General features: G+C 38.7%; 1 protein-coding gene across 50 annotated transcripts in view; it reads left to right on the top strand.

The window, feature by feature from the left end:
* The window catches only part of PTPRD (protein tyrosine phosphatase, receptor type D), a 1,139,994-nt gene that overhangs the window by 798,035 nt on the left and 315,272 nt on the right, over window positions 1–26,687 (top strand). For 3 of the 50 annotated variants that reach the window (XM_027881119.1, XM_027881118.1, XM_027881117.1), the window contains exon 1: window positions 4,899–5,726. The exons of 43 other annotated variants lie outside the window; for them this stretch is intronic. The gene's annotated coding sequence lies outside the window, so the exon portion shown is untranslated. Of the gene's footprint in view, window positions 1–4,895; window positions 5,727–6,327; window positions 6,395–26,687 lie in introns of those variants that run through there. 4 more of the 50 variants (XM_027881068.1, XM_027881115.1, XM_027881116.1 and 1 more) reach the window with 4 other exon arrangements.

Here is a 26,687-nt window from a genome sequence, read left to right as displayed (position 1 = left end):
GAAGGGAACAAACATTCATACTGATGAGACTTCACTTGGACCACTTGTTAGTTTGTGATATCCTGTTTTCTAGAAAGCATTTTGGGATACTCTTATATAAAAGAAGCTGTGTAAACTACCCAGCAGTGTCTCCTTAGGAACTATAAGTCAGTGTTCAAGTGAAAGATTAACAAAATCTTCCAGTTCTGTGAATGAGTTACAGTATTAGTATCTTCCTGAGTTTTTAAATATATGAATTCTGCTACTTATATTTACATCAAGAAGTGTATCAAGATTTAGATCAAGTGTGTTATACAGACTGTGATCTCTGACTTCTGTGTGCAGAATGGTGCCTTTAGTCTCCCTGATGCATGCTGAACAATCATTAAATAACCACACACATTGAGAAATACAGGGTGTCTAATTTTTGTTTTGTTGTTGTAAAAGATGTGAATTATCAAGCTGTCATTTGGCTATTGCTTTTCCTTTAGTGGATTCCTTTTTCCTCCTTTGGTATTAGAAAATATTTCTGAGATTCTAGTCTTAGCTGTCTGCTCCTGTCCTTTAAATTTAGTGGTAACTTTTTCCCATGAAGGTTACATTTTGAATCCAGGCTTAAAAAAAGAAGAAAAGACTGCATCTATTGCACTATGTTCAAATTGACGACAAATCTTGCAACAGAACTCCTGCACCTGTGTGCACTCATACTTAATATATATATATATACATGCATGATACTCAAGAACAATACCACCACACTGTGTTCTGTATTCTAAGTGTATCCTCTCTAAATAGTGATCAGAGTTCTCAAAACATCTGAGATACTCCAAATAGTCCAGAAATAAAAGACAAAGCTGCCTCCTCTATCTACAACTCTTACTTACAACTTTCCCTACGTAAGCTGCTGTTTATTTTCAGTTTGTGGCACACATCGTAGTGCACTTTGATAAAGCTGATCCTGTTTCATCATCTCCAAGTTCCTGCAGGTATTCATGTGCTGTGTGATTGCTTATTAGTTTTTTTGGACTCTTGCGCTTTCCGCTTAAAAATCCAAACCAAAACACCCCACCCCCTTCAAAAACCAAACAGCTAGTACAACAAGTTGTCCCCTGACAAGCAGAAGCAACCAAGTCTAATGAGCTTGAGGAGTTAATGTGCTACATCACCTGATTCCACCACCCTGCTAGCTTGGGTCCCCGGCAGGGTATGTGACTGACTCAGTCACACCTATGCATGAGCTGGGGTGAGTGTGTGGACCAGACTGCTCATCCCCCTTGTCTTTCAAACATCCATTTCCACAGAAGACAAATTAGAACAAGGTTTGACACCTGTAGGATAGGAGACCAGAATCCTTTCAAACAGATTTGAAATGCGCTGTTGTGCATGCAAGTGTATAAAGCCTCATTTCCCTAAGACAGCAGGGACAAAATAGCAAATGTGGCAAAAATGATCATAAAAAACTACACTGAAAATCACTTTCCTCTCCATACCTTTGTTTCTAACTACCTTTTTCATCAGTTAGAAGATCTATATGAATCGCAAATGTTCACAAGATGAAGACAAGTACTGAGAATATCTGCTGAGGTACTAAATTAGCACTTAAAAGATGTGTACTCAAACTGAATTAGTTGAATAAGTTTTTGCATATAGATAACGTGTTTACTTGTCTAGTAGTGTTTTATTATTTTAACAGTAGGAAGTCAGAGTGACTGTGGTTTATAAACAAGAATTTTCAAATATCAGAACAGCAACTCAGGAACATTTTTTAATTATTTTGTAAGCCAATGCCCAAAATATCTATTATTGCAGTTTTATGACAAATCATCTGATGGATTTCAGCCATCAGCTTGTCACACGTTCATCATAAGAAACTTTAAAATACAGCTATCATAATGTAGAAAAAAAAAAAGGAGAGGTAACTATAGAGTAACCTTCCTGATCCACCTATCCTGCACCCCCTTGCCTTCCTGATTTTGCTGTGTCCATCCACTGTCCGCTGGATCCAGTTGTTAATGGAATGTCCTACTGTGCTAAAGAGCTTAGTGGGATGTTATTTACTAAGAATGCAAGTAACAATACGAGGCAGAACAGAAGAGAGGAAAATAACACTCACACTATGAATAGAGCACTATTTAATATACTAAATTCATGAGACTGAGACATGAAGGTATACGGTTGGCCCTTTACTTGAAGAGCTATGGCAGAAGTCACTAAAGAGTATGGTCCCAGGTAGGTATTCAGACAAACAGCAGGAAAGCTGACCCATTTCACTTCCTCCCTTGCTATGTCTTTTGATTTTTAAACCTGCATTCACATCTTGTGCTTTCTATCAGACTTGGACTGCTGGTATGTAGCCTCCATGAGGACTCTGAAAGTGGCAGCATGAGTAGGAAGAACAGGATTTAAACAGTTAATTTTGAATGACAACAGAAAGATGCATAATTTTATAAAGCATCAGAGGGAATACATGATACTTATTTTCAAATAAAAGAATCCTCTTCCTTTCACCTCTGGAAAAAAAAAAATAATAGAACATGCCTATATTCCAAACCTACTTTAAGTGCTATCTTAGAGATTGTTCAGTGTTTCACAGGAAACATTTCAAAGTTAATAAAATGTGTAAACATATTTCCACTTCAATGCTGTACTAACCTTAGAGTAACATACTGTTGCAATCTTGGCAAAAATAGAACACCAGTGTAGAATACCTTGTTTGAATTTTTAATGTAGTTTGGGGAAAAAAAATCCACCTTAATGAGTAGTTTGTAACAAATGAATTAGGCTTCTTGCTGTGTTATCTCCTCTTAACAGGGAAGGAATATTAACAAACCACATATATACATTTATGTATTTATACATGCACACTACTATCTTAAATACAAAATTTATGCTACTGATACCAAGTGGTGATATGCAGTATAATGACTGTAAGTATACAGTGTTTTAATGCTGCTTCATGAATTTAGGATATTTTCTTTTTTTTTTTTTTTCTTCAGCATCACTACAAAACTTGGAAATCTTATAAATAATATTAATGAGATCTGGTTTTAATACTTCAGTAGAAAGAAATGAATTTATTTCTAACGTGATGCATTTCTTCCTAATGTGTACTGTGAGACTGACTGAACAGAAAGAATAGCTGCTTATAACAGTAAAATAAAGGAAAGCTAAATGTAGTCCCCAAAACCCATCTATGTTGTGATACCACACAAAAATATAAAATACATGGGTTTATTGCTCAATTCTTCAATGTCATGTCAGGATCACAGCATGAAGAACACTAAAACAGCTAAGTATACTGATAAGAACTGATATACTGATAAGACACTTTCTTAGTATACTGATACTAAAGATACTTTCTTTAGTATACTGATAAGCTACCTTATCATACAAAATAATTTTACAAAGTTACTTGTATTTTGAAACATACTATTTGGAAAGGACTAGTGATCTTGTAAGATTATCCAGGGGACCACTTTTAATGGTGTCACTGTCAACATCAAGAGAAGACAGCAATTTATAGGAGTTGGGGAGAACAGAGTTTATCTTCACTTTTATCAGCCTTCCTGTTGACAGCACTATCTTCTAGGGGTTGATAAAATACAATTAATATGATATAAAACACCCAAATCACTCTCCTGTGCAGAAAGTATCATTGATCTGCAATGAACTTTGCAGATACCAACATGACTGACTTCAGAATTAGGGGCTACACAGCTTGATCAGGCTGCAGCCAGCCAGCACAAAACTCAGGACTAGAAGCACCAACCTGGTCAATGGTGCACTCACAGCTTCATTCCGATGAAGCCAGGAAGCCAACTATTCCGGCATCAATATTAATGGGCTGCCCTCACCATAAGGATGGGCTAGCACTTACTGTGTTTATCCTAACACTCTACCCCCATTTCATAATCAACTAGGTTGGATCCTTGAATCCAACCTTTGACTACCTTGTCAACTAGTCCATGGCAGGAGGCACCACATCCAGTCTCTATTTCACACAGGACCAAGTGTGTCACAGGGAGCTTATGTTCCAGGCTTCTGAAGACACCTAGAAGTTAACGCTGAGGTTTCCCAAAGCACTTTTCACTTAAATCCTACGTCCCACACGCTGTTCCTTTTCTGCTGAGGATTGGACAGGACAGGCTAAGAAGAGCCGGGACGGACCCTTTTTTAGCCCAATGTTACACCACTGACTGCGCTAAGCAACATGTGCTGTTACTTGGCGTGGCACCTGACCGTTCTTCAGGAAGAAGATCTGAGACTTGCCACACTCGAGGATGACCAACAAGAAAACACCGCTCTGCAACACTGTGTCACACCCCTCGAGGGTCGGAAGGTCCGGTACGCTCCCGGCGGTTTAACCATCTGACTGCGCACCCGCACAAGGAGTAGAGCATCCGAACTCCGGCGAATTTCTCTCGTCCAGGGAAGTTTTCCTGGGATGAGCGGGGACAAGGGGCACCGTCTGGGCCGCAAACCTCCAGCCCCGCCGCCGAGTCCCCCGGCCCCGGCACGGAGTGACGTCAGCGCGCCTGCCCCCAGCCGCGCGCGGGTGTGCGTGCGCGCGGTGGCCGCGCGACGCCGCTCCCGGCCGGCTCGCGGGCCGGGATGGGGCGGCCGCTCCTGGATAGCCTCCACATCCACCCGCCCCCCCCGCATCCCCGCGCACGCACAGGCACGGGCTTCGGCAGCATGCTTTCCGCAACACTTGGGGCCGTATGGATACCGTGGTCGACACAGCGCTAAGAGGATTAAAACAAGAAAAATCACGACAAAGCCCAACTCAACAAAAAAAACCCCAAACCAAAACAACAACAACAAAAACCGCCAGAAAAACCCCAAAAGCACAACCCTCTCGTCCCCCTCCCCCCCAACAAAGACTGCTCAAATAGTCATCCGAACCAAACCCCACAACAAACCCACGAACCGGGAGCGCGTACCCACGGCGTTCCCCTTCTCTCCCCGAGGGGCGAGGAGGAGCAGGAGGAGGGTTGCTCGTGTTTCGGCTCTCGGGGACGGTTTCTGGGGATTTTTTCCCGTGTCTCTGCCCTCCCACTCCGCCCGCCTCGTGCCCTCTTTCTTCGCTTTTGTTTGCACTGCACTTTTTGTGGGAAGGGGGGCGGCAGGGTAGCTGGAACACCTCGCTTTTATTTGTAGCGAAGGAATGTGCTAAAAAAAAAAAAAAGAAGAAAAGGAAAGGAGGAAGAGGGACAAAAGAGAGAAGGGGGAAGGAAGAAGGAGAGGGAGAGAGAGGGAGAAAGAGAGAGACAGAGAGAGAGGGAGGAGAAGGAGGAGGAGGAGGAGGGGAAAGGGAGCAGCAGCTCGGGAACAGAGAGCGCGCCCGGGAGCGGGAGCAGCAGCAGCAGCAGCAGCCGCCGCCGCAGGAAGGAGAAGAGGAGAAGAGCAGAGTGGAGCAGAGCAGCGCGGAGGAGAGGCGGCGCTGGCAGGAGGAGGCAGGCGCGGACCTGGCTCTTTTGGATGCTGGATTTTCGGACTCTCGTTGACTCTCTTCTGCTCCCCGGTGCCGTACTGTGAGAGACAAGCACGAGCGTCAGGCTGCAGCGGCAGGGCTCTGCTGGTGGCTCCTGCTGCTGCCGCTGCTGCTTCGGGGCTTGGATTAAATTGGCCGCCCCGGAGCCGACCGGGAACAGCAGCGGGAGGAGGTGGCGGCGGCGGGAAGCGGCGGCAGGAGGGCAGGCGGCGGCGGCGGCTGCTGCGGGGACCAGGGGAGCCAGCATGACCAGGTAACTGCCCCGCTCCTGACCCATTTTTCCTCCGCCGCCGCTCCCTCTTTGCCGCCTCTTTCGGCGCGTTTGTGGGTGTGAGCACAAAAGTGTGTGTGCATGTGCGTGTGTGTGCGCGCAGCCCGCACACATGTGCCTCGCACACAACTCTCCCCGCGGGTGCCCCGGGGTTCCCCCCCGGGCCGCTGCCAGCCCGCTCCCCGCCGGTCTCAGCCTGGCGGCGAGGCCTGTTCGGGAGCGAGGGGAGCTGCGGTGCGGGGACGGGGGATGGGGCAGGGAGAGGGCGATTGATGGATCGGAGTCGACGTTTCCACTGAGTGCTGCTGTACGCGGGCGGGGAGGGGGGAGTACGGTAATTACACACTGGCTGTTTCCTTTGGCGAGAGAATTATTAATAGTAATTATTTTATTTTTACGGGTGGAGAGAAGAGGGAAGGTAGCTAGGGTGAGAGGCCAGGCACCTGGCGCTGGGAGACGGTGTTTAGGGGTGAGCGGCCGGCAGGGACCCCCAGCGCCGGTCCGAGCAGGGCTCCCTTCTTCTAATCCTCTTCCTCCTCCTCCACCTCCTCCTACTCCTCCTCCCCTCCTCCTCCTCCTCCTTCTCCTCCTTCTCCTCCTGCTGTCTCTCGGCGGAGCAGGGAGGCACGGAGATGCGAAGCTTTTCTCAGGTTAGGCTTTTAATTTCTTGTTTACTCTCGCGAAACCACTTGAAAGGGAGGGAAACTCAGTTTTCCGAGCGCTTACAAAGGGTTTCTTGAATTTGTTCAGCAAACTTAGCAGCTCCCTCTGCTCCGTCTGCCTGTACAAGCAGGCACTCCTCACTGCTGCAACCGGGCTTTCCCAGACTTGCAAATAAAACAGTTCACTGAATCCCCTATTTTGCCTGTTTACTGTCCCCTCGGTTCCCTGACAGAACGGTATTCTTCCCTTTTTAAGACACTACCACTCAGCCTTGCATGTATGGCTTTTGAATGTCTGCTTCTCCGTGATACTTCTTCAGAACTGCTGTCATGCGTATTTTATTCTTTTGGCTGGCCTTTGTACAGTTGCTGCCTCGTGGAAGGATGTCAGCTTCTTTACCATGATTTCGATGTCCGTATTCCCAGTTTTGACGTGTATAGATAGCTCGGTTTATTTACACTGAATAGTTAGCTTTTTACGTGTTCCTTCACTTGCCGCCCCAGACAGCGTTACATTGGGGATGAATCTACAGATGCTGATTTGCTTTGGAGTTTCCCGTTTAAAGGCATAAGTATTTTTGGTGACGCTTGTATTCTCTTAAACTTAGGATTAATGTGGGAAGCTATGATTTTCTTCTCAGTCTTCCAGAGATTGCTTTCAACATACCTTTTGTTCTGGCACAAGCAACTTATGCACATTGGGACATTTATTGGGAATTTTTATACAGAGAAGGAAAAAAATATATCTCGTATTTTTAATTCCTCTGGTATCGGCTAGTGGCTTATAATGCTATCATGGTCAGTACTTTCTTTTCTTGTTGTAAAAGTGTATAGTAAATGACATCATTTTCTCCTGGTCTGGAAACAACAAAGCTCCTACAATTCTTGTTATGAATGGAGCAACTCTGAAGAAAAAAAAAAAAAGATTCCCCCTGTCCGAAATATGATCATATGTACTTGTATCTTACTTTAGATGGCAATTTTCTGATAGCTTCTTTACATTCCCTCTCATGAGATATGCTATAACTGCTTTTTTAATGTGTGAAATTGAAAACTGGTCAGCTTAATAAATTCAGCTGTCAAATTTCGCTCAATCAAAATTGCTAGAAGCTGTAAACATACTGGCTTGGGATTTTCAAGGTACGGAGTATTACACAGAAAGGCAGGATTTAATGAGAGACTTTTTACACGAGTAGCTTTCCAATTTTAGTTTTGTCACTTGTGGTAATATGGTGAAGTATATTTAGATTTCTTTCAACACAGAAATGATGTATAGCTTTTCTGTATCCACTTAAAGCCCTGAAAGCTTTCTCTAAGTAGTAGTCTTCTACTCTAAGAAGACACTAAGAAATTCATTATGGTTTGTGTGTGCTGTGGCAAGCTGTCAGGAATGGTGCATGGTAAGGAAAACGGTGTCTTGGTATTTCTAGATTTCAAGAATGGGTCTTAGGACCTGCTTTTAGACCCATCAGTCATACTACTCTTAAAACGAGCATTAAAAAATAATATGAATTTAGTGTTCTGCTGTGATGGTTATGTAACTCAAACACCAGCACTGTCAGCGAACTCAACCGGTGATAGCAAATCAGAGCTTAATCTTAGGAGAGGGTTTGCAAGAATGGCCATGGGGATGTGTGAATGAACTAAATACCAATTTAAGTCTAGTCAGTGAATGACCTTTCATTTTTAACATTGCCTCTCATTCCTGCCTTTGAGTAATGCAGGGACCAAAACTACACAAGCTGAAGAGTAGGAATTCCCCTTCATCTGCTGCTGTGTGTGCTGAGCCACTAGGGGCCTGTATAAACTGCTCACATACAGCAGATACCAGTGCATGGCATATGCTCACTTTCACCAGACATTTTTTGCACAGGTGCCTAATGTCAAAAGCAAAGTTTTTTTTTCCTTACTAGTAAATGAGACTGCGGTTTCTTAGAAGATGCATACAAATGGTATATTATTTAGTTTTTATTCTTGCCCTACTTCATCCATTTCCCCCAGTCCTGTATGGTGTCCAGCATACAGAACATTTCCATTCTTTCCTCCCTGCTTTCCTGACTGCTACGGGAATTGGGGGTGAACATTGACTCCGGAGGTGCAAATTTTGGGCAAAGTTAGATTTGAGTGTCTCCCTGCATTTTCATATTTTCTGTAAGCTGAGAAAATAGATTTGTTGCCTGTGTGTTTTTTTCTATTAGGTTAGTAATGATACCATTCCATGCGAGTGTAGGGTTAAAAGATAAACTAAACAGGATTACTTCACGGCAGCAACAGACATAGATTGATGGTGTATTTAAACTAGCTTTGTAAGTGTTATGTAAGTTTGAGAGTGTGTCGGCTCCAAGGCTTTGGTTGGAGTGTAGTCAGCATTTATGGGATGTGTACTATATATTTTTGAGTGTCAGTTTCAGAAATTTAAAATCCACCAGACATAGCATTCTTAATAGACATTAAGCAATAGGGTCATGTATACTTACACTGTTCCACTGTTGGTTTTCAGTTTTTCAAACTGACAAGGCAGACAATTGGTAAAAGAGCACAGCTGAAATATTTGCATATTGGATTTCCTTCGAAATGAACTTCCGTTACTAAGCTCTTTGAGAATTTTCATTTGAAAGGATTTTCAAGCTGAATCACAGTAAGGTCATGGACTCAAAATGCAGTTTCCCTATGGTATGTTAATTTTTTAATAAACTGTCTTTAAAACATCAGAGTTTTATATATCATTCGGTTTTGGGCCAGCAAGAGGGTTTTTTGTCTTATTACCAGTAACAGTTGTGCAAATATTGACTGAAATTAATTTTTGAAATGTGTGTGTGTGCCTTAGGTAAAGTTTTGATGAAATGTAATGAAAACCATTTAAAGATGTTCTAGAATGATAAATGTCTGTTCAAAACTGCAAGTTTTACTGACTGTCAATAAACCAAGGCGGTAGCTCCGAAATGCAGAGGACAGGGACTTCATTTGCGCTTTGAATATCAAGAGAAGTAACATAGTACAGGTCTACTAATCATTGTATTTCATTTTTGTGTAAGACTGTGGTGATTTTTAAGCTTTTGTTCTCTAACAAGCTGAGGAAAAGGTATAGATATTTGCTGGTTTAATTTCAGTGTCAGTCATATAATGCCATTTATTGCAACAGGAGCTTACTTTTGCTGAAATTCTGTTTAAAAACAGTTGGCATAACACAGTCAGCATACAATATTTTTATGAAAACTCTCAATTTCACATACTCTGTGAGTTGTTTGTTTGCTTAATCCTTGTTTTCTTTGGAAAAGACCTTAAATGAAGCCAATTAATGAATGTACGCTGTCAACTTGGCAGCCTAAAGCAAGAATCTGTGCTTAAAAATACTTGGTTTTATACTGTCAGGGATTTACCAAGAAGAAGAGCGGAAGCTTACTTCTCTTGGTGATCTGCTACGGTGAAAGCTACAGTACAATTGGAGAAATCTGATGATGTAGAAAAAGATTGCATGAGAGGGCTTTGCCTGTAAATTCCTTTCCAACAAGCTTCACTTCACTACTTGTTTAAGCTGCTGTGCTTTGATAGAGCCATGTTTACTACTGCACAATTTTAACATATATTTCAGGTGGCTTTTGGTTGGTTATTGATAATAGTTTTAAAAATATTGCATTTTTGTGTCCTCCTATAGGAAGTGGATAGCTAGGATGCGGGAAAAATAGATACAAAATAGTAAAAATGGTTTGTTTGCAAAAAATTAGATTCAATTGAATAAATTACTGTGTAAATTCTGAAAGCATTGCTTTTTAAAAACTTAATTATTATTAATGTTCTTTCAATCAGTTTATAAAAACAATTCAATCTGAATACTATCAGCTTATTTTTAAGTACACCAGCAGGTATACATAGTCTGTACTTCCCTAAGATATTCCGTAGGATTTATCTCTTCCAGTGTCTTCTGCTTACATGCTGTGACAGCCTTCTCCATAACCTTAGTAGCATAGAAAGAGAAAGGAAAATAGAAAATAAAAAGTGAAGGTGATTGATCTTTCAGTAGAGTTTCAAAAGAGAGATTTTTTCAAAAATCAACTTTCATGTTTATACTTGATATCTGATGGGGATTCTGTGTGCTCTTTCAAATACAAAGAATGTGCAGAAAATGTCCTCAGCCAACTGAGAATGATGGAATTGTAGACACTATGATTTATTATACCAGAGGACATGTACTAACAGTATACAGTCATGTCCTACGCTTCTTCATAGTTAAGCACAGTGGAGTTACTTGGGTTTTACAGTAATCTTCCAGTTATTGGAGTCACTCCACTGGTATACAAAATAATTTGTTATTTCCAGACAATCAAAATGGATGTCCTGGTTAGTGCCAGCCAAACTGCTCATATATTGTTGTAGTCAGATAATGCATTCTTCCTAAGCGATATATCGAACATGCTCTGTTGAGTAATACAAGCAAGTGCATTGCTCTTTCTTTTACAGTTTTTAGTGTTCTGGAAATTACGTATCTGTAAGTCAGAGCTCAGTAAGTGGTGTGTAAAATCTGGCTTTTTAGATGGAAGACTCGGATGATTCCTATGAAGAATCTTACGAAGTCAGCACCAACCTGGCTGAAAGAAAGGTGGCTTAGGTCCTAAATTTGCAACTAAATATACATTTTTGTTACAAATTTTGTTTTGATTTCAGTGTCTCACCTTGTCTTATTCACTGGTTTTACCCAAAAGTCAGGGTTTTTTTTACTTGCTTTGTCTCGGCAAGAGAAAATTCTTATACATGTGAGTAGCAATGTCATAGTCTTTCTGATCTACAGAAGATAATTTTTTGCTAAGTTTGAACTCAGTGATTCCTCTTGTTTTACTATGATGATTGAATTAAAAAAACTCTTCTTTTTGAAGTCTCCTTCCCTCCCTTCATCTCCCCTCTCCTCCCCTCCCCTCTCTGAATGTTGTCTGCCTATGTGCAAGTAAAATTCATTCATTTGGGGTGAAGAACAAGCAATGAGAGATTTCTAAAACACTGATCAGAAAGTAGGACAGGAAGTTTTATTTATTTATTTTTGTTTGTTTAGGATGATAGTGTATCTTAGAAAGCTGCTTAACTGCTGCCCAGTGCAGCTGTCCTTCCCTGAAAGATTAGGTTTCAGGAGCAGTGATGGATGTTGAATGCCTGTAGCCAGTTGTGGGGTTTGCTCTGAGGTCAGTGCTGCTGATGGAGGATAGGAATTTACAGCCTTGTATCTCTTTGACAAAGTAACCAGTAGCATTTCTCAAGAAAAAATAAGCCCACATCAACTAGGTATATTCAATGCTGAGTTTGTATTGCTACCTCATTCAGAAAGCTATTCATACTAGTGAGAAAGAATAAGTAGATTTGTGAATAATAAGGATAAATTTAGTCATGAGTGTGCCCTTTCTTTTCCCAGGAACACACAGAAATAACTTGAAAAGTCAATAGGATGATGTGGCTTCATTTAGAACTTCTTACATATTATTTCAACCTGTGTCAACAAATTTGGAAATGACACTGTTCACTTTTTATTTCAATTGTTTCAGATATGCTTAAAATTTTTAACAGCTTTTTGAGCATGAATGTACTCTCATTTTTGACCTAAAAATAGGAACTTTTTTTTTGTGGACAAAATATATATTAATAGTTTACAGCAGGCTTAACCAAGGCAGAATTGATACTCATCAGTGATGAAATGGTAGATATTCATCTGTTAGAAAGAGTAAATGACATTTAGTGTTACTTTGTTTTGTTCAGGTATGACAATATATATAACCCATACAGATGGAGAGTTGGATTTTCAGAATTTCTGTGTTTTCAGAAGTATTTGTTAAGATCAGATTTTCAGATTTTATTTTTGATCCATCTACCCTCCCTAAGCTGTTGAAGTTTGTTCTGGTATGTGGTGATGTGATTAATTTTTAAATAGTGAATTTTGTTTGAGAAAGGTGCACAGGCTGCTTTATTGTTAAGCTTGCAAACCTTTTTGGCATTGTTTATATTAATTTGTACTTTAACGGTATAGGTGGATTTTTCTGTCAAGCCTTAGAAGAGCTGTCCTAATAGGCTCAAAGCCCCCAGTGATGGGTGAGAAAGATTTTATTTGAAAGCAGCATTATTTGGATCAGATCCATAGTTCTCTTGTGTCTTTGCTTAAGTGGCAGCACTTTTACCCTGGGTAATCCTACCAATGGTTAAATTCAGATTCAGAGAAGAAAGCTTAATAAAACATCTGATGACTTGATTTATAGTATCTCATAAATTAGAGAGTTAGAAACATTTTGGTAAAGAGAAATACTTATCCAGCAAGAATCACTTTAGAACAGTTTTGCATCAAGGAAATGGCATTTTGCCAAATGCCTATGTATTCTACTTACTGGCAGCATGCCATCAACTTTATTTGGAAAACTGTCTTTGCTTAAGTAATAAATATTCACTATTTACCAATTCATTTTACTATAAATAAAAGATGGATTCTGTTATTAGATATTTTTTTCATTTTTAACCAATTTCACAAAGAATGGAGTTTTGCTCATTACTATTACGTGCAACAATGACCTGCTCTTCCTTAACAGAATTTTTCAAACAGTGAAAGTGTTTTTCTTACATTTTTTTTGATGATTTGGGTATTTTGGTATATTATTTTTGCTTGATATGAAAAACCTTGAATTATTCTGAACGATATGGCAGAATGAAAAAGTGTAATATTAAAGAAGTATTTGCCTCTGTTGATACTGATACTCTAGCGCATTTTTTTTATTAAAGAAAAGTGGATAATCTGTGTAGATTTTTGTTGTCACTAAGTTAAATATGTAGAATTTACACCCATTTCCCATTTAACATTTTCAAAAATTGTCTTAAATGGTCACATGAATTATCAACATATTGACCAGTTGAATATTTTAAATCTATCAATGGCAGTAGATAATGAAGAGAGCATTGTACTTTCTAACGCTAGCAGGTGTCAGTGAATGCCTGCAGGAACAATCATACCCCTGTAACAGTCCTAGCATTCCTTGGGTTTAATTTTGCACGATTACAGTGACTATAGAAAAAACCCTAGTGTGTTAGCATTTTAGCAATAGCATTTCAGTTAGCTTAGGTATAGACAGTTTGGGGCTGAATGGAGAAAATACTGTATGTATGTAAAAAGGAATTGTGTATTCTTCATCTGTTCAGTTGTAACTGATGGAACAGATACATGTCCTTCTGGGCCGTGTAATCCCTAAAAGGACTAGGACTGTATCGCTTGCTGATTTATTCATAGGATTGCTTTATTAATCTAGTGCACAAGAGTAATCTTATTCTAAAGGTATTAGAAAACATGAAAATAACTTCTGGACTTCTTAATGATGTGGATTTCTATGTCTTCAAGCAATTTGAATTTATAATCTCAATCAGTCTTTGTACTTTTTATTGGGGAGTACATAAACCATGGAAGGTGCAGTGGCCTTAAAACTTTCCTTCTTTGATGATCTCTGTCTGGAAGAGTTCAGCTTAGAGAGACAGAGATTAATAAAAAAAATCCAAATTGATTGTCATTTTTAGAAGAAAAGTGGATTAAGATTTTTTTACCATGATGACACTGAGTTGCTAGAAATGTTTATATAGTGACCAGTGCTTAACAGTGCTTCCACTCTTATTAGACAGATAAGTGGCTTTTCCAGCCTTTTTTTGTTGTCATTCTTGTAAAGAAGTGAAGAACTTGCTATTTTGATGGGGAATTTTTGCTTTCCTGGGTTAACTTCATATTGCAGATGCCAGTGAGAAAATTAGGCAAAGATTTTTTCCTGTGGCTTTTATATGTTGCTCAGATAACGGTGTTAAAATGTATTTCATATTTAATGAGACGGAATTCTTGAGAACACTGAAGAACCTGGGGATGGGAGGAAACCTGAATTCGCCCACTTGAAAATGTAAAGAGTTAAATTTTACAACCTCAGCATTTTCCCGCTAACGCAAAACTGCCATAATATCAATGCTGATTTCACTACTGTGATTGGGGATGTCCCTTTCCCCCCTCTTTCTCCAAGTTGTTCTTCATCCTACTTTTGCACATCCGGACATGTGTCCTCAGTTTTGTAAAGAGCACTTCATAAATCAAGAGAAATGGAAGAAATGCTGATGTCTGCTTCATACCACCTCTTCTGTACTGTACTTCAGTCTCTCTGGAATGAGTCTTTATGTGTCCTTTAAATATAACATTCCATAGCAGTTTTTGCTTCTCATTGTTAGAACACATCTGATGTTGTGAACTCTCCTAAATTGTGAGAGGCTCCCTAAACAGTTCTTGTTTTCAGAATGTCACTTAAATTATGAATGTTGGATACTCTATTTGTTATGTTGCAGAAATCTCCTCTGAAACCTATTGTCATTAAGATCTCAAAGGCTTAACTGATACTTTTTTACTTCTGCTAAGTGTTATGGACATGCCCTTTTTGCAATGGTCTCCAATTTCTTTGACTATGTATCAGTATATAGAAAGCAGTCTTTCAGTACAGGTCTTGGTGTCCTCATGACACCGTGTGTATACTTGTACATATGCTGCCTTTGTTGAGGTATTTGAATAACTCTGGATTACCTGCTTTTTAAAAAGTTCTATGCATTCTTTTATGTCTTGGATAGGAACTTTTTTTTTTCTATGAATTCTTTGTTTTCTCAACCACTTCCCATTTTTCACAGCAGGAGGTTTTCCACATGAAAAGAAGAAACACAGTAAGAGAAAGAGACCTGCTTGACAGCTTCTCTCGGCTCCTTGTGTCTAGAGAACCGCATGAGTATAACAACAAAGAAATGTATCTCTGGTGCTATTTTGGTGTTTTTGTCTCTAGGTGCAGTGGTAGCAGATTTAGATTTAACTGGATGCTGGTTGTCTTCTCTTCAGGTATAGCCTTCCATTTAAGTTGAATTCAGCTGAATTCAGTTTTTTAAATCCTGTCTCTGTCACAGTGAGTCAGTTTTTATTGAGGCACAGCCCTGATCGTTTATTCTCATCGAATAAATTGGTGAAAATATTGCAAGTTGATACTTCAGAGTTCAGAAACTTCAGGAGTGAAGGTTCCAGATTTTTCAAGCTCACTTCAGTGCTGAGTTCTCCAAGGAGAACCAGAGACAAGTATTTTTTAGAAGAACACAAAACTACTCTGTTAATGGTTTGAAGCATTGAATTTTGTCAGTAGACACCATTTGTCAGACATTGTCGTGCTCACTGTATTTTTCTTAGTATGCTGTATTTCTTCATCATGTTTAATGTATTCGAGAATTTTAAGGCAGGTTCTCACTAATGCAGTTATTATTCCACCTACTGAGTTTCTGAGGTGTTGTTAGTGAGTAACAATTGCTGCTTTTCTTGACTTATGTGTATATTTAGCCATATACAATAATTAAGCAGGATTTCCTCCTGCTTTTGCATTTGTAAGTTTTTTTTCCTGTTAGAGTTGGGCAGATGACTGCTCCAGTTAGAGGTACAGTTGTGTTACTAGATTTTCGGTATTGCCTGGAGTTGCTTGAGTAGCTGCTGAGGGGAGCTCGGTGTGTATGGTTTCACTGTTGGGAATGAAGCTGTAGCAGCTGAGACTTTATGTTTTCCTGAGAGTGCAGGTAACTTGTCATAGATGTTTAATTGTGATTTTGGCTGCCCTTTGTAGTGGTTTGAAGCTAGAACTGAACTTTTGTGGCTTGTCTGAATCTATACAGATTCTGAAGCTTCTTTCAAAATTAAAGTTTTGGCTGTTTGGACATGGCTTTTGGTACTTAGAGTCCTGTTCTTATAAAGACCTATTTTCAGAAATTCCTCTCACTGAAACCTTCTACACCAAGATGTGTTGCAGAGCTCATCAGTGTTTTTTGGCTGCTTTCTGTTTACAGATAGCTCAGATATTTGGTGAATAAACATGATTGGTAAGTTCTTTGTTTCCTGATGAACCATTTCCTTTTACCTTCAAACTTGCTGAAAGGAAAAGCATATTTAGCTTTCCCATCTGTAGTCTTCCTCTGTGTTTTCCTATAATGCTGAGGATTTTTCTGGATTATTTTAATGGTGTGTGGACTGAAAGAAAGACAGTTCATCTCAAATATTTCTTCTTTACTTCTTTCTTGAAGATACCAGGGTATTCCTTAAAAAAACGCAGAGTCTTCCTTTGGAGGAGTATAAAAAATACCTTTTATGTTAAGCAAATCACTTTCAGATTTTGGCTCTTGAAACATAAGGCAGTTTTCTTCCTTTTCTTAACCCAAAGTATAGGTGAAGCTTATCCTTCAAAAATCTTGTGGCTTCCTTTTAATTGGAGTAGAGATTTCTTGGGTATTTTGCTGGTTGTAAGACATGCCTATATTACAAGTTACAGCTACGTGAGAAGGCTTAGTGTGTGACTAGTAATCAAATAACTGATAAGTGAGCATCAGTGAAGTGAGCTGATGTTTGATTGCATAGATGGCAATCAAGAATTACTTAATGCTGTCAGACATGCAGACTCTTAGACTTCAGGTTGAATAAATAATAATAAATCCGACATAATTTTATATAGCTCTATGGTCCTTTATTGGGTGTTGCAATATATAATAGTATATATCATGTTTATTCTTTTGCGTGGTTAGTTTTTATTTGACCTATTAATAGTTTTAGAGCTGCATTCTTAGCATGACCCAGAGGTTTGAAGGAATTGTACACGTGTGCATCACAAATACGCTACCCAGAGAGATTACAAAGTTCCACAGAACGATAAAAACTAGTCCAGTCAGCCGTACTTTGCAAAAATCCCCTTACTGTTTGCAGCATTATACATAAGAGAATCCTTGTATGCATCTTCTGTGGTTTACAGCCTAGAATTTAGTCCTTTGTTTGTGTCATTGCTTAATAGAATGTGAATAATACAGAAAAAAAATTCACTGTAAACCACTCTTATTTTCACTCTTCTCTCATATCTTTTACAATTATCTGGAATTCCAAGGATAACTTTGAATAAAAAAGCTCTTTAAGACCTATAGCTAAAAATAAATATAGATGCTGAGAGTAAAGTAACCAGATTCCCTGAAATGACTTTAAAGATACAGAACATTCATGGCTCCTGCTAGTATTAAACAATAGATGAGAGAAGATTTAATGGTATTTTTATAAGGGTTAGAAAGAAAATTTTCTGTTGTAGATTAATGAAAGACTATTTTTTAAATGAGCTTCCTTGTGGAAGGAAAATGCTTGTAAGTAGTCCTTGGCAATAAGAATTGTGTGCTGTATATGGCTCACTTTATTCATGCACATGCTTCCATGGTATTAAATGGATTTAATCACACATCAGGTTAGCAGAAGCTGGTTCTTTGTCCTGTCATTCTATACACTAAAAGTGTATAGCAGAAATATGAGAACATATGTGTAAAAGCGTAAGCAAGGACAGAAAGGATAAAGAAAAAAGCTGCATTTAAGGTAGCATTCAGCAAAGAAGTAAGGCTCACCCGTAACCATATATTTGGGTAACTTCACTACTGTCTCACATCACTGAAATCCATGAGAGTATATGAGGGTTTAAATATAAACGTGTGTGGTTTAAAAATAAGTATACCCACTAAATTGATTTATGTTTAATTTGGACACTTAAGTCTGTGGAGGGGAAGGAAGTAAAAAAAGCTAATTTCTGCTTTACACTGTTTTTGCCTCTTCTTCATAATGATTAAATCAATAATATTAACACTTCTAACAAGAGATGAAGTGGTTTACTGCTTTCCTTGGTTTATCGAAAGAGTAAAAGCTATATACTACCACTTCATACTGCTTTTCTTTTCAGTTTTCGTACAGAGCAAGCAAAGCTTCTCCAAACTATTGAAATGTGAAATAGACACATACTGTATTTCCATTTGTGTGCATTATGGAACACAGTCATTTGACTGCAATAAAAAAATGTTAACAACTAAGAGGTCTATAACAAGTCACAATCTGTTCGAGAAGTATGAATGCTTCAGTTCATGAACACTTTTTAATTTTACGTGGTACAGGAACACTACTATAGGCATCACTCTGTCAGGAATTTCTGTCTCACTAAACCACAGGGCTGAAACACTGTACCCAGTCAAGCCAAGAAATTTTTCTAATTAGTTCATACTCTCTAATATTCTAGTGAAGATCTATTCAGCATTTATCTGAATATAAGCTGAGATCTATATGCAGAGATTTAGAGGTATGATGCACACTAAACAGTTTTTTATTGCATCTTTTCTAATCAGTTTTTTCTTTTGCATTTTATTTTCATACCTACTTGTTTTTAAGCTAGGTATAGCAAAGTACAGCACTAGATTGTTAAGGGTGAAACTTAAAATTTATGAGGGAAATAAGAAAGTTTTAAAGAGAATGTTGTTTTACTACAGCTAATGATTTGTCTTGTGGAATAATTGCAGAACAGAATTTCTAACATTTGTGTAGAGGATGAAGGTATTGGTAAAAACCAGTTCTTAATCTGGTAACTGAAGAAGTCAGTAGACGTATTTTATGCATTAGAAATTAAATTAGTCTTTTTTTTTCCACTGGACTTGTGCTGTTTTACGTAATTTTATAGTTCTGTCTTGGATTATTCACAATTACCTTAAATTAGTGACGAAGAAATAATTTAGGTAAAAATAAAACTTTTGTTTGCACTTCAAAAAAAATTTGCTAATAATGAGAACAGTGAACAAGTTGATCTTTTGATGCAAGTCTGTGGAATGAAATGCAGATATTAGATGATATTTAATTTTAAATTATGTAAGTAATATATGTACTGTGGATTTATTTCTGACATTATTATGTGAAAGGACTTTATGTCCATTATGTCCAGCTTTCGTGTTACTTCTCTTTTAGATTCCAGACTTTCTTCTCAAAAACCTTTTATCCTTCTTAAAATGCTGCTCTTCTGTGTTCTTTTTCCTTAAGTGCCTTTCATACTTTTTTGTCATGATAAATGAGCTGAAGGCCAAAAGACTTTGGAAGTCATATCTAAGAGTATTAAGGTGTATTTTCTCTGGATAGTTAGATGAGTAAATTTAAATCAGTATGATTTTAACAGCTAGGTTTGCTGACATGGATGATGTGTATAGCATAGGCTCACTTTGGTTTTGAAGTAGAATTTTATTAAATGACATGATTTACTTAGGGATATTAAGCCTTCCAGTTTCCTCTTTACCCCTTTCCTTCACTGAAGTCTTAGATTGCTTATGTAGTTTTACAGAATTCAGTGCACAGGAATTTATCCATAGAAGAATAAACATTCTAATACAGAGCAATCAGATGACTTTGTCATAAAAACTAATGTAATAAATCTCATATGGGATGATAAGAATCATACAAGTCAAATAAAAGTAGAGTGAGGAAAGTATTCATTGAAATTGTAACGGTCTCAGATTTCTCCTACTATGTGGAATAACAGCTGTCTTCAAATTAATGTTTTTGCCTTCTTTTATAGGACAGACAACAAGATATGTATAGAATCTATTATTTGTTGGTTTTGTTTTGTTTTTTTTCACATAGTAGATTTTTTTAAGGCAATATTTTTTGTGGCTACTCTGTATCAATATTTTCTACTACTGTTATAGCTTCAGTCACTGTTTTGATAACCTTCTAGTACGTGCAGTCATCAAGGACAGCCTTCTAGCAAAATACACATATGTGGGATGCCAAAATTTGTGTTAATTTTACATTTTATACATGTTTTAGCCTGTAGTTTGTCAGGCTGCTGTTACTAAAAATATTTTACTATAAGTCACCATCAACTTTCTCTTAATCTCATACTTCATAGCCTGTTTTACCAGTAATTTTCACACTGTTGATTGTTATTTATGTAAAAAATGTGATAGCTTTAGCTGCCATTGGCCTTGTGTTTTACGTCTTTTTTGTTGTTCTGCTGTAATGACTATAAAAATATTCTGTTCCCTGCAGTCAGATTTTGGCAAGGTCTAGAAGGATTTTTCTTAAAGCAGTTCTGTGCTCAGGTAGATTAAAGTCACTCTAAGAGCTTTGAGTATTACTGGATCAATGCACATAATTTTTCATTTCTGGATACTAAAATATATTTAGGAGTTGTCTTACAACCACCTACCAGCAGGACTTTGTTAAGTGTGTGTGTATGCTTGTTGTTTAATTTTTATTCCTTAACTGCTGTTTGTATTCAGTGCACATTATAGCTCTCTGAGGACCAAAAATGCTTTTTATTACTGCCTTTTATCTATCGTGCTGTTTGAATGATTTTACTGGACACTTGTAATGTAGGAAATTGATACAAGTAATTTACAACTTGAATCTATTTCTGTTGTCAGAAAGCACTAAAAGAAAAATAGAATATGACTTCTATAAAATGTAGTTATTTAGAAAGCAATATTTGGCAAATTAGTATATGTAAGTTGTCCTTTCTACATAACTTTCTCTGTAGGATTGAAATGGTTACTACCACAGTTGACTCATAAAAAGAATGTAGAACTGAGTTTCATTTTTTTTAAATTGATAAATATTTACCCCTAGGAAGTGAAAACCGTGACGATTACTACTTCTTTTTAGTCCTGAGGTCTTCTGAGTACATACACATATATACTCAGACAAATGTGTATACACAGGAATGAGAGTTTCATGGTAGCTTACTCTTCTCAAAGGTTCGTTCGCGAAGCCTAGCCATGATGATGATGAAGATGATGAAAAGATTGCATGCATTAGGTTTTGTTGATTACATTTCTGAACACCAGAAATACGTGATATTTTGAGGTTTTGTTGATTTTTTAAATTAATGAGATTTAGAAAATGCTTACATTTCTGCAGGTACTTTTCAGATGCATCCTCATCTACATTCTGCTGTACATTAGTGATTATTCTACTTTTATAACTATTAGGTGATGAACAGTGCTTTTTGTTTTTATTCTTATCCCTTGCCTCCTTCCTTCCCTTCTTTCTTTACAGGTTTTAATACCAGTGATGTAGCTGGTCTTTTTTTCTGGTAGCATTAGGTCTGATCGGCACAACACCTTGGTAATGTATGTGTGATATTGGATAAAAGAGGCAAGACGGCGAGGGAGGGATTTTCCTGGTGCTGCTGTAACCATTTGAGAGCATATAGGCTCACTGATGAGCCACCCATTGTACTGTGCATGAGATAGATCGTTTCTGTTTGGGCATCTAGGTTTGAGTAATTTAAACAATGCAGTTTCTGTACTTAGATAGACTAACCAAAAGAATTTTTGGCACTCCCATCTGTGCAGGGTAAGAAGCCTGACAATTGCTTTCCTGCAGGAAGAGGCATTTGACCCTCAGCCTCAATGTTTCTTAATGGTTGCCATGCACATGAATTAGTTTGCAGAAAGTTTGCTGGAAAAAACATGCCTTTATTTAGATATAGTTTCTTTAATGATCCAGTGTTACTGCATGGGTAGTAATTTCTGACTGCAGGTCTTAAATCTTTTTTGTTGCAAATGTGGACTGAACATTTTTGATGTTTAAGTTGCTTGTTTGAAGTTACAGGAATTAGAACTAGAATTCACAATGAAGCACTAATAGTTTTAAACAGAAATGTTCCCTGAATGAGGTGACAGTTAAGATTCCTTGATAAAGATCTTCCCATCTCTGAATTACATTACTGGTGAAGTAGAAATTTGGCTGACAGCTTTGTGTTACCTTTTTTCTTTCTTTTTCTTTTACTTTCTGTCTTTTTATTTATGGATTTTAAACTAACAATAAAAGTTAAAAAAAGGAAGTATTTGAGGGTTTCCATCAAAAATGATAAATCCTTATGTTTCTTTTTATTTAGTTATAAATCAACTTTGTCTCAACTGACACTGCTTTGTATTTATAATGAGGTAAAGTGTAAATTTCCTTATATTTTGCGCTGTAATCATGAAAAACTTTGAAATACTTCTGGAGCAAGATGCTTCTGACCAGTTTCTTCTTTCATAATTTTTTAAAATTTTTCTTTTCTAAAGCAAAATCTTATCTTCCAGAATACACGATGAATAGATAAAATACTATGGTACCAATTCAAGCTCAGACCTTTTATAGCCCTGCTAATTCTATTTGGTTGAGGAATGAACATAGAATGTGGAAAAACACCCTGAAATGATGATTCTTTTAAGATTCTTTGAAAAGGACATACGACAAATCTACAACTTAGCTTCCCGCCTCTGCTCTTATTTAAGTGGATACTAAACAGCATGAGGATATGCTGCTCTACTGTTATAGTAAGCCTTCAGTCGTTTGTATGAATGTTAAAAACTGGATCCATTTGGATACATTAAATCTGTGTGAGTGGCTGATAGGTCTCACATGAGCCAGTTATTGCACAGGTGTAGATTGTGTTGCATAGAACTCACAGAACTTTGCCCTGTAAGCCTTGTAAACTCTCCTGGGAGACTTCCAGTAACGTACCAAATTGAACATAGACCAAGTAATAGAGAAACATTTTCACTTGAAGCTTTTGAAAGATCAAAGGGAAAAATATCAAGTAATAGTCAACTTTGAAGTCATGTTTACCAAAATCAAATTCTTCTATCTGTGTTGAGCATTAAAGTATTTTTTTAACAATTTATAAACTTATTCCCCCCTTTTTTTTTTTTAATGGACAATAGGGCTATTTCTGTGAGGAATATGTTTGTACCTGCACTGTTTTGTTAGCAACCTCATTATGTGGCATCGTTTCAACATATTAGATCATAATTCAGATGATATTTTGGACTTGAAATAGTTGAATAAACGTTGTTTTCACCTACCAAGTAGCATTAAATAGTAATAGGAAATTAGATATTACCATGTGCTTCTTCCATCCCTGATCCCAGACAGTAAGTTCGGTATATTTCACATCGTGCATATTCATTAATCTTTTGATTTTTCTGAGTTTTTTAGCAGTAGAATAAATGTAACCTCTCATACAAGAAGTGTAGTGACAGTCCCAAACCATGTTAAATTAGTGTATGCAGTTTTAGATGGCATCTGTTTACATGAAGCATAATTATTGCTGTTAGTACTCTTTTTTTCTCTGTTCCTTTAGTGAGCATTAAATTTATTAAAGTAATAAGATTGCCCTAAATAAACAAAAAGATAAATATAGCAAGGATGGATGACCCTTCAAACATCATAATCAAATACGTGTTGCAATTTTAGCATGCTTTTACATGCAATTTGATAAAATACAAGGATATTAAGTGGTTTATAATCTAAAATCTATGTATCGATTAATGCAACACTGTTGTGTAAAATATAAGATTTATTGCAGGTTCTTTAGGGGGACCAGTGCTCTTACACACTGATGGGCTGAGGTAGTTCTGTTATCACCTGAAAGAGTAATATGTGAGTCTGGAAACTTTATTTCCCATATCTCTCTGCTGCCAGTGCCAAACAGGTCTCATGCTGTTATATATAATTTATATAAAGATATTAACATTATACATAAATATATAATGTTGTTCAGTGTTATGGTATATATGACTTGAGGTCTGAGGCAGACCTATCAGTGTGTCTTCCACAGTTCAGTAAAAGCACCACCAAATCTGCAGTGGCCTATGCTGCTTACAGATGACTTTGATCCAGAGACCTACACGGTTAAGCCCCCATATCATTAAAATTCCTAAAACGTCTCTTTCTCATACAAAATTGGCTATAAATTAGGGAGAAAATTACAGTTTAAATGTGATTTAAAGAAAGTTACGTGGGTGACAAAGGAGAGCCATAGCAGCAGAAAGGCTGTATGTCAGCCATACATCTCAGCCCTGGGAAAAAGAAACCTAAAATTGTAAAGAGGGTGAGAAAAAGTAAATTAAAAGATTACCTAAAAAGGCTATTTTAGTGGCGAAGGACGAGCTGGTCCATGCTGTTTCGCATAGACACCAGTGATACAGCCAGCAGTAATCCAAGAAGTATCAAGAAGGCTTACAGAACTACGGGAGTATTGGTAAGGTACTCTGGAGCTGAGGTAGTATTTTCATCAATCCTCCCAGTCAAGGGGAAAGGGCTTGAAAGGGCCAGTTGAATCAAACAGATCCATAAATGGTTACAGGATTGGTGCCACAGCCAGGGACTACTGAGGCCATTGTGCTTGCTTTGAGAAGCCTGGCCTACTGAGGACCGATGGGCAGAAGAAAAGCATCTTTGATCATAGCTTAAGTTAACCAGTTTGCCAAGCTGGTTAAAAGGGCTTCAAACTAAAGTTGCTGGTTGAGGGGACCTCAGTCCCTTCCTCTTCTAACAATTTGATGCCAGTGCCAGCAAGAGATGCCCAGAGCCTGGAGATGGATCACAGGTCAGCAGCAGAGCACCTGAAGAGCAGCGCAGAGGAATTCCAGACAGTACATCCAATAAGTCAGCTTCATCAGGGTGTTACACCCTGGTCCAGAAGCTCTGTGCTCTTATGGGGTGTACATATAATTTCAGACTTGGAGAGATTTTTCCCACGCAAATATTTGCAAAATCTTTGATTCTTTGATACATTGAGTTCACATCCGGAGAAAAACTACACATTTTTCTCTAAGAGATTTCTTTTAATTTAAGATTAAATTAAATAAATGAGAAAATAGGTGTTTTGCCAAAGAGGGTTTTCCAAAAATAACATGCAAACCAAGGAAAAACATTTCACTACAGATTAACAAGCATTGCTAATGAGTAGGAAACCTTTTTGCACCCAGCAAACAAAAACTCCGTACAACTCAAGTGAAATACAGAACAATAGGTGTTTAAGTTGCCCACAGAAAAGAAAGAATAAAGACAAAGAGAGGAGAGAGACATACTTACCACTGTGGAGGTCACACACTGACAGATCAGGAGGGCAGAGGGGGATCCTGCCCTCGGGTTGTCTATTTATAGACTTTGGCTATTGTGGCCACTGCCCCTAGGTGGGACTTTTGGTTCACTGCCACTCACTGTCCCCCTGGTGCCACAGACATTTAGAGACTCCAGGGGTTGTGGTGTGGGCAGGCCACCAGACACACCTTAGTGACAGCCCAGCCGCAGGGCTTTACCTGCCATGGGCTCTGCAAGGGCACAACCATGCTGGCTACAGGCCTTACATGTGCCTTGGTGCTGTGCGCCAGCAGATGATTTTTCTGCAGGCCTAGCCCTTTCTTCCCCTGCAACCCCTGGCCCCTCAAACACATACCCCCAAGAGGTGGTTCTGCCTAATAATAACTGATCTGGTGTCTAACACAGGGGCTCAAATTTAATGTCTATATGCTGATGCATGTAGCATGGAGAATGAATAAGAGGAGTTAAGAGATGTATGTGCTCCTGTAGGGCTGTGATTTTCCTTGCATAATAGAGATGTGGTGGAATGGCTCCTGTCACTGGCGTGTTGGATTGGAAGGATACAGGCTCTCTAGGGAGGACAGGCCAGGGAGGCGATGACGTGGTGTTGCCCTTTATGTCAATGACCTACTGGAGTGCATGGAGCATGATGTGGATGAGTAACTGGCCAAGAGTTTATGGATCAAGATTAAAGGGAGAGCAGGGACAGGTGACATTATAGTGCTACAGGCCACTCAGCCAGGAAGACTGAGTAGATTCCTCTGTAACTGGAGTGGCCTCACATTCACAAACCCTGATCCTTATATAGGAGACTTCAATTACCCTGATAATTGCTGGGGGGACAACACAGCAGGGCACAAACAATCCAGGAGTTTTCTGGAATGTGTTCATGGCAGCTTCCTTCTTGAAGTGACAGAGGAACCAGTGAGGAGAGGTTGCTATACTGAACCTTATTCTCATCAGCAAGGAGGGGCTGGTGGGGAGTGTGAAGCTCAAGAGGAGACTGAGCTGCAGTGACTGTGAAATGGTGGAGCTGAAGATCCTTAGGGCAGTTAGGAGGGCACACAGTAAGCGCACTACCCTTGACTTCAGAAGAGAAGACTTCGGCCACTTCAGGAATCTGCTTAGTAGAGTACTGGGGGATAAAGCCCTGGAGTGAGAAAGGGCCCAAGAAAGCTGGTAATTATTCAAGTATCATCTTCTCCAACCTCAGGAGTGATGCATCCCAATAAAGAAGAAGTCAGGCAAAAATTCCAGGAGGCCTGCATGGATAAACAAGGAGCTTGTAGACAAACACAAACAGGAGGCATACAGAGGATGGGAACAAGGACAGGTGGCTTGGGGACAATACAGAGCAGTTTTCTGAGCAGTGAGGGATCAGGCTAGGAAAGCTAAAACCCTGATAAATAAATCTGTTCAGGGACATCAAGAACAACAAGAAAAGCTTCTAAAAGTGTGCTGGTGAAGGAAGGAAGATTAGGGAAAATGTAGGCCATTTCTGGAAAAAAATCAACCCAAGACAGGAGACCTGGTTACCCAAGACATGGGGAAGGCTGAGGTACTCAACACGTT

Source organism: Empidonax traillii, unplaced genomic scaffold, assembly GCF_003031625.1.
Source record: "Empidonax traillii isolate 1590-97213 ecotype Southwest subspecies unplaced genomic scaffold, ASM303162v1 scaffold83:size2986645, whole genome shotgun sequence".
Classification (NCBI taxonomy): Eukaryota; Metazoa; Chordata; class Aves; order Passeriformes; family Tyrannidae; genus Empidonax; species Empidonax traillii.
Note: the sequence above shows the minus strand (reverse complement) of the source record. Positions and strands in the feature narration are given on the sequence as shown.